We start from the raw sequence: 11,707 nt of genomic DNA on the forward strand, positions 1-11,707 counted from the left end.
TCCCTTCTATTTATTACTAGAAGTCAGTGGCATTGCTTTCATTTAATTTATGTTCAGTTCTATGGGAAAAGGTTGTCATTAGTTACTGGAGACAACAATAACAGTAATAGTGGAAGTCACCTTGATAATTCCACTTAAACTCTTTTACTTTCAAAACGAATGTGATAACATCCCATAGGATGTTATTTTTTTCAGAATGGTGATGTTTTTCAATAGAATTTTTAATAGGAATAATGCAACTTTAAAATACATACAAAAAGTTTTCCTTTTCTTTTGTCTTGTTTTGAAAGGTGTCAAATGGACAGTATCAGAATACTTTTAATATGCTAGTTATACTACTGTCCTTAGTATCTGTACAAATTTTCTATTGTTAAAAATTTCTACAATATTTTGCCTACATAATTTTCACATTATATCCTCAGTTAGGGAATGGAGACACTGTAAAATCTATAATAAACTCTGTCTTGACTAGTCTATCATATACTACACAAAAGAATGTGTTAACTAGTCCTTTATATACCATGTCGAGTCAATATTCTATCCAATAAAGAATTAAAACTAAAGAGGTACAGCAGACATTCTTTTACTGCCATCCACTGTTCTTAAAAATGACAGGAAAGCCATTCTAGATTCCGGAGGTACCCCACATGGCCACCCATCCCACAGTCAGTGAAGCAAACGTTCTCTGTGTTACCTCTTTCTTCTCTTCTCTTCCTCTTCAAGTATTCTTCTGTAATCAGCGTCTGGTATGATAGACCTTTCTGTCACTCACAATCACATTAGATCCTGTCCAACCCAGCACTAGATGGAAACTGAGAAAGAGATTTTGAAGGGCAGGAAGAGAAGGAAGATTTCAAAATCCATGTGGTGTGTTTGTACATGACAATGGCATATCTACCAGTCATTTTACACTATTATGACACTTCCTTAAGCTATTTCTTTGCCTTTCTTAGTCTCCGATCTTATTCTCAAAACATTTCTCATTTCTCCTTCCCTTCCTCATGTATGAAACCAGATGAGGGGTTGATAGTACCTCCAACTACGGATTCTATCAAATGAAATGCCTACTCCCTAAGGCTATAATTAATTAATTAATTATGGACAGCTTTTATATGGAAATCCTTACCCTCGATTCCCCTCACTTACTTCCCCAGTGTTGTTTTCTGCCTGGAACTTATTTTCTCCCTTCTGGGCCATTACAAACCAACATAGGCAACTAGCTCTATCTATATACACAAACATGTACCCCAATCACCCAGTACTCAGACCTCTGTGAATATTAGCTTTATACAGCTGAGAAAAAACCAAAAACATCATTTATGGTGTTTAATCAACTTAATGTCTTTAGGCAGATTTACATTCCCATATTGCTACAGGTGAGATATCCTATGTAAAAGCACAAAGTAAACTCCCCTAGGAACTCAAAGAAATTAGAACTAGAAGAAATTCAGAAGTCTCATGGTTCAAACTTCTCATTTTACACATAGGAAATGAAGCCAGGAGAGGTGAAGTAATTTGAACTAGGTCACATAGCTCTTCAGTGTGTGTAGAGGGACAGTAGGGGCAGGAGGCTTGATTTTAAGCTCAAAATGAGTCAAAAGTGGAGTTAAAAAATAGACTGCATGAATTAACAAAGGCTCTCTTATTGTATTTTAGGTAGGTCTTTATGAGGCCCAAGAAGGATAGTAGGAAGCACCTGGTGGGGGTAGGAGCTAGGGGTAGACTGGGATCTGTGGCATGTCATTTTACTAGAACCCTCTGAAGCATGAAAAAAAATGTCGTCTCCTCCTCTTCCTCTCTCACTTGGAAGGGAAGGAGCTGGGTATAAAATTATTCCATCATTCCAAGTCAGAATTGTCCACCTGAGGGATTTTCCTGATTCATGATGAGGTTATTCAAAATAGTGGGTTGCCAGGAACCTCTGCAGGAGATTATATGTTTTTGAGGACTCAAGCAATGAGTGGTCAGAGTAAAAGTGTTGATAATGCCCTGGATATTAAGTTGGTTGGTATGGTCACTAATGTTTGATTTTTTATCATGCTCTATAATTTGCATTGTGTTATATATATGTTTTGTCTTTATCAAATATTTAAAATAAAATAAACTTTTAAAATATAACCAGAGATTCTTAAGGGCATTGAAGTTATTCAAGAATGAAAACCACAAATACTTTCAAACATGCAAGTGTTCATGCAAGTGTAGATTATATGCAAGGGCATATAATCTACAAACCCTTCTTGAAAAAAAAAAAAACTTAAGAATGAAATCCAGCCAATTAAATCATGAATAGAGATAACATTATTATCTGAAAAAAAGTATTGCTGAGCATTAAGACATCTAAAACATAGATCCGTGGCTGAACAATTATGAGAATGATGCTAATATTCAATTTTCAACTGAATATGTTACTTTTTGTCTGAATCTCCTCCATAATATTGGGCCAGGGAAATGATCTACTCTAATTCTCTAGGAACTATATACTTTGATTATCCATATTTATTCCCCCAAAGTATCATGCATCACTCTCAGTACAATAGGGCCTTTTCTGAGGAAGTAGCAACTGATGTGTCAGACATTACCAAGTACTGTGTTTGCCCACTCCTCTCTCTCTCTCTCCACCCCTCTCCCATAAGTATCTACATCTATAGCTGTATGTGAGCACACGCGCGCGTGCGCACACACACACACACACACACACTTTATTAGTTCTTCCACCAAGAATAGAACTCTAATTCTTTAGGAAAGGCTGCAATTAATGTCTTTGAAAGGACTCACTTCTCAACACAGTGGTTTTCAGTTCTACATTTTCCAAATATGAGCCATCTTCTCTCATTGTGACAGAGGGGATGGTTTTAGGATTAAGCAATTCACAGATTCTCACACCACTCACCCAAGACTCCAGTCCTTTTTCCTGTAGTAAATAGCCTGCACATAATGGCCAAAGATGGTATCAGAGACCTGAAATTAACACCAAAGCAACTTAGCTGTGGTAACTTTGTGCTAAGCCAAGACTGATAACAAATGCTATAATTAGAGACCACAAGAGCTCCTCCCTAGTGTAGCTTCATAGAACCTAATTTAATGCTGCAAAGACACTAATAATTGGTTGTATCAATCCATACCTAAAAGTGTGTTTCTCTCCATTATTTTTGCTTTTATTTGGCATGGCTGATGTTAAAATCAAAATGCCTTCTTTGGAGCACCGGGGTGGCTCAGCCTGTTAAGCATCCAACTTCAGCTCAGGTCATGATCTCAGTCTGTGAGTTCAAGCAACATATCAGGCTCTGTGCTGACAGCTCAGAGCCTGGAGCCTGCTTCAGATTCTGTGTCTCCCTCTTTCTCTGTCCCTCCCCTGCTCATGCTCTGTCTCTCTCTGTCTCAAATATATATACAAACATTAAAAAATAAATAAACGAAAATAAAACCAAAATGCTGTCTTTAAGTGTGTTGTATCTTACCTAGCCAGTAGAAAGGCTCATATTAGTAACAGCACAAGATTAATTTCTCAAATTCTCCTTGTACGTTACCCCCATTCCCCACCATACAAACATATTCATTTGTATGTTTGTACACATGCATACACAAGCTAGCATCAGTGCACAATATAAAAATCTCCTGGAGGTAGGAAAAGTCAATACAATCAATCCACTTGTTTTTTCCAGATATAGAAGCATGAGTTTTCCCCATATCCCTCTAAATGGTTCTAAAAAACAATAGCTTTGCCCTTTTTTAGTGTCTGTAGTGACAGGATTGTTCTCTGGAAACAGTCTGAAGCCTCAGGCTCCCTTTAATCAGAGGAATGGCTCTTGCCTTTCCTGATATTTCCAATAAAAGGAAAATCCTAACAAGAATATTTATGTACTGATTCTCAGAGAAAGTAACTAAATGATATTTCATCTATAGGTCAAATTCTATTATGACAAAAACTATTTCAATAAAATTTCCCATATAACAAATATACCCAACTGATTACACTTTATTTCAGAAAATATTTTTCAAAATTGTAGGATGAGGACCACAGCCAGACTCCTGTAGAGTTCATTGTAATAGGACCTGATTTATTATGAGTCTATAAATGCTCGCATTCACATAAGCTATTCATAAGCTTTTTCCTTTGTTTTCTGTATTGACAGTTTCTCTATCAGGGATAGATGACATCAAAATTATTATTCTCTTTGTGCAGTTCCAAAACACATAAAATTCATTGTTTTTAATCAAGCCATTTCACTTTCCAATTCACAGACTCTTATTTGCTATGAGTCTTGCTAGTCATTAGTATAAATTAGGATGGGTCTACAATTGTAATGATCCTTGCCTTATTAACCTCCTCCGTTTATCAAGCATTGTGATTTAAGAGATATCAGTTCAGCCTACACAGCCTGCAAAATTAACATCAGTCACTTTGGAAATAATCAGAAAGAAACCATTGTAACAACATAGAAAGAAATGTTAAGCCATACAGGACCATAGTCAATCCATAAATTTAAATCCTATGGAAACAGAAAAAGTAGAGATCCATATGCAAACATGTGTGCATCAATCCAGGAATATGCTACTTCAGGTGTGTTGGATCTAGTTACTCCAAACACTGCATTCTAAGCATGTAAAGATCTGGTAATAGGTTTTAAATGGAGGTAGCATGGCTTAATGGACTGAGCTCTAGGACTTAATGGAATCAACGAGTGAATTTTAAAACCTGGTCTGCCACTAAAAGGTTATATCAACTTTAGGAGTCACTTAAATTTTTAGTAGTTTCAGGCTCATTACTTCCAGTCAGTAACAGATGAAATATTGTCTGACAAAATCCAGCTTTTCGTACCTGTTGGAAATGTATTAGGAAATGTTTCTGTCTCAATATAGGTCCATATACTTATATTTTTACATTGATATTTCCTCTTTACCTACATGCGTGATTTAAAGGACATACTCATTAAATGAAATTTTTCTTTTTACTTCTATTGCCTTTCACACAGTACCTTTGTAAACCTATGGCTGCTAATAAGAGATAAAAACCCTCTTTTCTCACTTAGACAATGGTAAACATTGAATCACTTAGGGTGATCACTTACTAAAAGGCGGATGTGGTCTGCCTCCTCAAAAAAATTCTATTTTGACATTCTACCAGTCACATTTTCTGGTGCACTAATTATTAGTATAGAAAGACCATTGAATGATGAACAGAATCAATAGGCAAGTTCTAATCATCCTGTTTCAGGATAGTCACTTTGTAATAATATTTGATTCCTCACATTCTCCATCCTTGGATTTATGCTAACACATATCATTTGAACCATTGCTTCTATCAATATATCTCCTAGACCAAACTAACAAAAGATGGAAATTGTAGAAAGTAATTGTGAACATCATGAATGAGACACCTCTTTTTCTGATTATTTATAATTAATTCTCCAAAATATCCATCCAATACACTTCTAGCATCTGTCCTCATAGTGTTACTTGTCTCCTAGTATTTAAAATCTCAGTGGAGTGATCATGCAGAGGTCTAAACTATCTCTCTGCTATTCACTCCATCATTCATGTAGCAAGACTAGTGACACAGAAGTGACTAGTAAAGGAGGAAGTCCTTATCTATTGAGCAAATAGACCCATGACCAAATATATGCTAACATAACACAAATATAACAAGTAATGTTTTGTTTATTACTTTCAAAGATCGAGGCACTTAGATTGAGTGCTTTACATAGATTATCTCAGTATATCCTTGTATAACCCTATTGAGAAAAGTACTGTAATTATATGACACTGTTCTAATAAAAACTGAGGCCCAAGATAAATTACTTTCCTAAAATCATATGCTAGAAAGTGGCTAAACATGGAGATAAGAGTATGATACAGGAATCCAAATGGAAGCCTGATGGTTAGAACGAAACTGCCATAACTGTAATAAACCATATTTAATCTCAGAGAATAAAGTCTTTGCATTTCAAATGTCTCCTTGGTTTTAATGTAGGTCTAAATAAATCTTCTACAAAACCTACTTTGCCTAAGCAGTCTTTTCCTGTGGATTCATTATCTTTTTTTAAGTTTATTTATTTATTTTTTTGAGAGAGAGAGAGAGCGAGAGAGCGTGCATGAGCAGGGGAAGCCAGAGAGAGAAGGAGAGAGAAAGAATCCCAAGCAGGCTCTGCAATGTGAACACAGAGCCCTAATTCAGGGCTCAAACTCATGAACTGTGAGATCATGATGTGAGCTGAAATCAAGAGTTGGATGCTTAACCAACTGAGCCACCTAAGCACCCCCTGTGGATTCATTCTTTGGTAATGTGAACACCTTCATGTCCTGTCCTATCGTGTCCCAAGTAAAGGAAGAAGATTGGAGGAAAAGAAAGGAGAAAGTGACTAGCATTTATAGAGTACTTACCTTTTGAAGGCATTAGAGCAACGTATATTAATAAATACTTAAGCAACTCTAATATATAGGAATTATCAACTCCAATTTACTGCTGAAGAATTTAAATATCTGGTTAAGTCCCAGAGATTATCCTCGTTGGGATTCAAGTCTACATCTCTTTTAATTTAAAAATGTTCATGTTCTTTTCACCACATAAAAAAAAAAAAACCTAGACACATCCCTCCACCCCCACTGCCAACCCCAGCATACAAAGTTAAAGCCATTTGCTCGCTTTAAACTGAAGTTTTGTTTCACTTTATAGACTTGATAGAATTATTCTGAAGGAATAATTTCACTGCCTAAGATGCAGTGTCTCAAATTTCTAGTTATAACAATGGTTAAAATGAGGGTTAGGGATCAAAAAGAGTTCATTTGACCATATAATCCCTGTTATCTATTAAAACAGATTATATAAATTGCACTCAGTAAGGCAAAGCCGTACCATTATTTGATTTGCAAAAACAACACACGTTCACTCTTCAAAACACAAAAAGATGGCACAGGCTTTGGCAGAATTATGTGCAGATACCATAGCTAATACTTTGAAAGAAATCCAAACTGATCACAAAGCCTTTTAGAATACCATAATTAAAAAAAGAAGAAGAAAAAATCAGCAATGTTAAGGGAGATGAAAAATACACACGCTGATCAAATTAGTCTCGGAATCTAGTATTTAGTTGATAAAATAGCTTTATTTTAGAAACCCTCAGGAAATGAATGGATGGCAAGGGTTAATACAAATGTGACCTTCATTAATGGAGAAGAACAGCATCAACTCTGTTGACAATTAATCTTTCAACTGTGTTTGAGTAAGGCGACCGACCCCTCTAAGTCCGTACCCTTAATAATACTGTGCAACGTTCCTATGTGCTACCACCAGTGTTTCATGGGAATAAACTGAGAATGACTAGAAAGATCTGCCAATTTCTGTATGTGCAGAGTAACACCAACCTTAATTAGACAGCTGGGAATGGAACCCTAGCTGGAATTTTGCACTGGTGACCATGAATCGGGGACACTGTCTTTGGTAGAGTGACAGCACAAGCAGAGCCCTGAGTACCTTAGATGTGAAGATCTTAAGAATACAAGAATTTCTTTGCTTTGATTATACCTGACTAACCAAAAGGATGGCTAAAACCACTTTTTTGTCTGGACCAAATGCAGACATTTCTCAAATCCTCAAAAGTCCTCATTTAAAGTTGGGAAAACCAATTAGGCCCCTAGAAGCTGTGTCAACCCAGAAGCTGCACATGAAGTCAAAGGTGGCAAGATAAACCCAATTTGACATTCATAATCATTCATAACTCAACATCAGAAATTATATACCCCATGGACCGAAGACACCTTTATGCAGTCCAGGGTTGTGCAGGGATGTCAGTTGAGCAGGTATATCAACCCAGAGTTGATGCATGTGTCAGTTTTCCAGATAATAGTATGGGGCAACGTCCTAGGGATATGTTGGAAGAATACCAATTATGGCAACTGGTGATTCAACATATTCTTGCCCTTCTGTTCTTGATAAAGATTTCTTTTGGTAAGCCTCACTCAACATATTTTCAAAGGAAAGGCACCAGGCTGTCCATTGTAGACAACCTCCCAGGATAATTATAATGTCTCAAAAATATAAGTTGGCCCTTCTTGCTAAGGATAATTCTACCAGAAACGTGTGTTGCTGAAAACACTATGGACTTATATAACAGAGACCTAGATGTATCCTCCAATCTGCCACAAACTGGCTTCTTACCTCATTGGTAAAATAAACCATATCAATAGTATTAAGTGACTCTATTCAAGTAAGCTTTTAGAAACAAAACATGGTAAATAGCAAACATATATATGCATGCATGTACATATACACAAATATATTGAATTGCTGCTTCAAGGGAAGCAAAAATGAAGGATGCATCATCTACATACTCCTCTAAAGTTAGTCTCTAGGACCCCTCAATAGAGATTCTAAGGTAGCTAAAAGCTACTTGAAGTTGATATTATTTACAAATGTGTTACCATAAGACAATGTGTTTTTAACAATATCAAACAATGTTTCTAAATCTGACTTTTGATGGGGCAGCTGGGTGGCTCAGTTGGTTCAACATCCGACTCTGGATTTCAGCTCAGGTCATGATCTCACAGTTCGTGGGTTCGAGCCCCATGTCAGTCTCTGCTTCTCTCTCTCCCTCTCTCTCTCCACCTCCCCTGCTTGCTCTCATTGTGAAAATAAGTAAATAAACTTTAAAAAATGTATTTAAATTTGACTTTTGATACCCCAGCTACACAAAGTACATATTCAACAGTACTGTCTGGAAAAAAAATGTGAGGAAATCACTGATTCCTTACAACATTTTAATCTAATTCTATCAGTTTAACGTTCATTAGAGGAATCACAAAATTTCACTGATTTATAAGAGAAAACTGAGTAGAAACACAAACCAATTGAGCCATAATTCTGAGTGTGAATGAATTCAGTGTAGGATTCAATCTTTATGAAAAGGAAAATAATTACAAGGAACTATCAAAATAGGCTTGAAAAGAACAAAATTACTTACAGATAATGTCAAGGCTTCTAAGAGAAGCAAAGTCAGATCTAATCTTCCCTTGTGTAAAGTCACTTCAGAGAGGGAAGGATTTCTATCTCCTCAGTGAGTCAATGAATCTGTAACCAGATGAAATCCCTTCACCTTAAGGTGGGGTCCTATATCTCACTTGTGCAAGTAGAATGACTCAGATGGTTATGGCTAAAGGCTTATATTAGCAATGAGAATGTCTACAAAGTTCACTATTCTCAAATAATTAGAGAAAAAATAAGAAATTAAAAAATTAATATAAAGCTACTTTCAGAAAGGTAAAAGAAAAAAATTCTTGAGCGTTATTGGAGACCTCAAACTTATTAGTCACAACAGATCTACTATTTATTACATACAAGGAATAGAAATTATGAGGTAGTCCTGGGAGTGTGAGACCCAAGAAACATTGTTTTGTATACAATGATAAATATATGGATAATAAATATATTAATCATAACTAAATATATATTAAATATAATATAGTATATTTAATATAAACATGATATATTAATAATATAATGAATATATTGATAAATCCTGGTTATCTGAGAAAACTAAGTAATTACATTATGATGGGAGGTTTATGATATTAGAAAAGGAAGAGAAAATGCAATGATTTCATTAGTCAAAGGGAGCTAATCCCAAAATACATCAATTATATTCTTGGTTCTGCCAGATCCTGGGCACACTTCAATGGAATAAATACTATAATATTCTAAAACTGATGTGAGCTAACTTTCAACCTTTGCCTAGGTGTCTAACTTCTCATTAAACTAGCAAAGTTTTTTTTTTTTGTTTAATTGAATGCCCAGAGGAAGTTTATTACTATATTCAGCTTATGAAAATCTGATTCAAAATAGATACAGCTCCCTACTCAAGGTGCTTGCCTTATAATTTCTAATTTATTAATTTATCCTCATTACTGTCATTTCCATTTTATGTGTGAGGAAACTAAGAGACAAAGGTTTTGGTTCACTTGTTTAATACAGCATATGGTATATGTGATGTCAAAAGAAAGACATTCCAGAGAAGGCAAAATATGAATTGAATATTAGAAAACAGAGAGAAGATAGCCTGGTCAAAGAGAAATGACATGAGGAAGACTTTCTGACCAGATGAAGCTGCTTCTGGGCTTTTGAACAGAGAGAGACACAGAGAAAAAAATAATATTTCAGAGGCTGTGTGTTATTGGAGAAAAAATATTAAAGTGTAGCAACAGAAAAAGTTAGTCTGGCTCTGTGTCATGAAATGTTTTGAAGGCCAGGGTCAGAAACATACATTTTTCACTGTAGATCACAGAGGAAACACTACAGGATTTTAAGCAAGGATATTTGTATTTCCAAAATAATATTTCTCGTTAAAATGTTGAAAATTGTTGATAGGCAACAATTCTGAAATTAGAAAATTTTATTATAGGGTTCTTTTTCTTGCCCCACCTTCATTCAGATATCACTGGTATACAACATTGTGTAAATTTAAGGTGTACAATGTAATGATGGTATATCTCCATAATTGCTTGGGTATATATGTGAAAATATTTAAAATCTACTCTCTTAGCAACTTTCGAGTATATAATACATTATTAACTATAGTCACCATACTGTACAGTCAATTCCAAAAAGTTACCATCTTATAATTGGAAATTGAGAACCAATGATCAACATCCCCACATGTCCCCCCAGCCCTTGGCAACCACCATTCAATTCTGTTTATATGAGTTCAGCTCTTTTAAATTCCACATATAAGTAACACCATATATTATTTGTCTTTGTCTGCTTGACTTTTTTCTCTTAGAATAATACCCTCAAGGTTTATCCATGTTCTTGCAAATGACAGGATTTATTTCCTTAATGGCTGAACAATATATACTTACCTACCTACCTACCAATATACCTATCTAATCTCACATTTTCTGTATCCTTTCATCTGCCAATGAACACTGAGGTTGTATCCATGTTTTGGCCAAAGTCAGTAATGTGGGTGCATAGGTGGAGGGACTAGATGCACATGCACAGCACATGCACAGCTCACACACAGCAGTGGGATTCATCTTTGAGGATCTAGGCTGGCATCTTGCACTCACATAGCAGGTTACTCCCACTGTGTGACTGATAATGGTAGCCTCTGCCCTTCTTCCTTATTCCACACCATCTCTAAATATCTCAGCTTTGCTGGTCTCTGGATGCGGTGAAAATGAAGTCGGTCCTTCATGCACTGCCCCCAAAGCCTGGGAAAGTTGGTTGCTCACCCTATTCTTCCTTTCTGGAGAGGGAAGCTCTTTCCAGCCTGAGTTGCTTCTTAGAACCGAGTTCCTTCCTGGTGCTGAGCAGTACCACCCTAAGAAATGGGATGATACAGGCAATATAAAACTGTTCTTTCTTACCTTTTTATGGAGTTATTCTCAGGTTTTTTGTTCATTGTGTTGCTACAGTTTCTTAGGTAGACTCTAAAGCTCTCCCAGAGCTATATTTGTTTGTAGATAGTTGTCCAATTGATGTTCATTGTAGTGGAACAGTCTGTAATCTCCTATTCTTCCATGTTTGTGACATCACTCCATATTATGTTTATTGATTTGCATACATTGAACAATCCTTACATCCCAAGGATAAATCACATTAGACCATGGAGGATGATCCTTTTAATGTGCTGCTGAATTTGGTTTGTTAATAGTCCATTGAGAATGTTTGCATCTGTATATATCAGGGATATTGGCCTATAATTTTCTTTTCTGG

At 35.9% G+C, this 11,707-nt stretch overlaps 1 long non-coding RNA gene across 1 annotated transcript; it reads right to left on the reverse strand.

Annotated features, from left to right (window-relative positions):
* Positions 1–723: 723 nt before the first annotated feature.
* Positions 724–11,444, reverse strand: LOC122242046. Its single transcript, XR_006222199.1, has 3 exons — positions 11,359–11,444; positions 2,891–2,958; positions 724–812 (listed from the first exon to the last, which is right to left on the reverse strand). It is a non-coding gene; the product is annotated as an uncharacterized LOC122242046 (long non-coding RNA).
* Positions 11,445–11,707: the final 263 nt, after the last annotated feature.

The sequence above is a fragment of the Panthera tigris genome, chromosome C2 (genome assembly GCF_018350195.1).
Source record: "Panthera tigris isolate Pti1 chromosome C2, P.tigris_Pti1_mat1.1, whole genome shotgun sequence".
Lineage (NCBI taxonomy): Eukaryota > Metazoa > Chordata > Mammalia > Carnivora > Felidae > Panthera > Panthera tigris.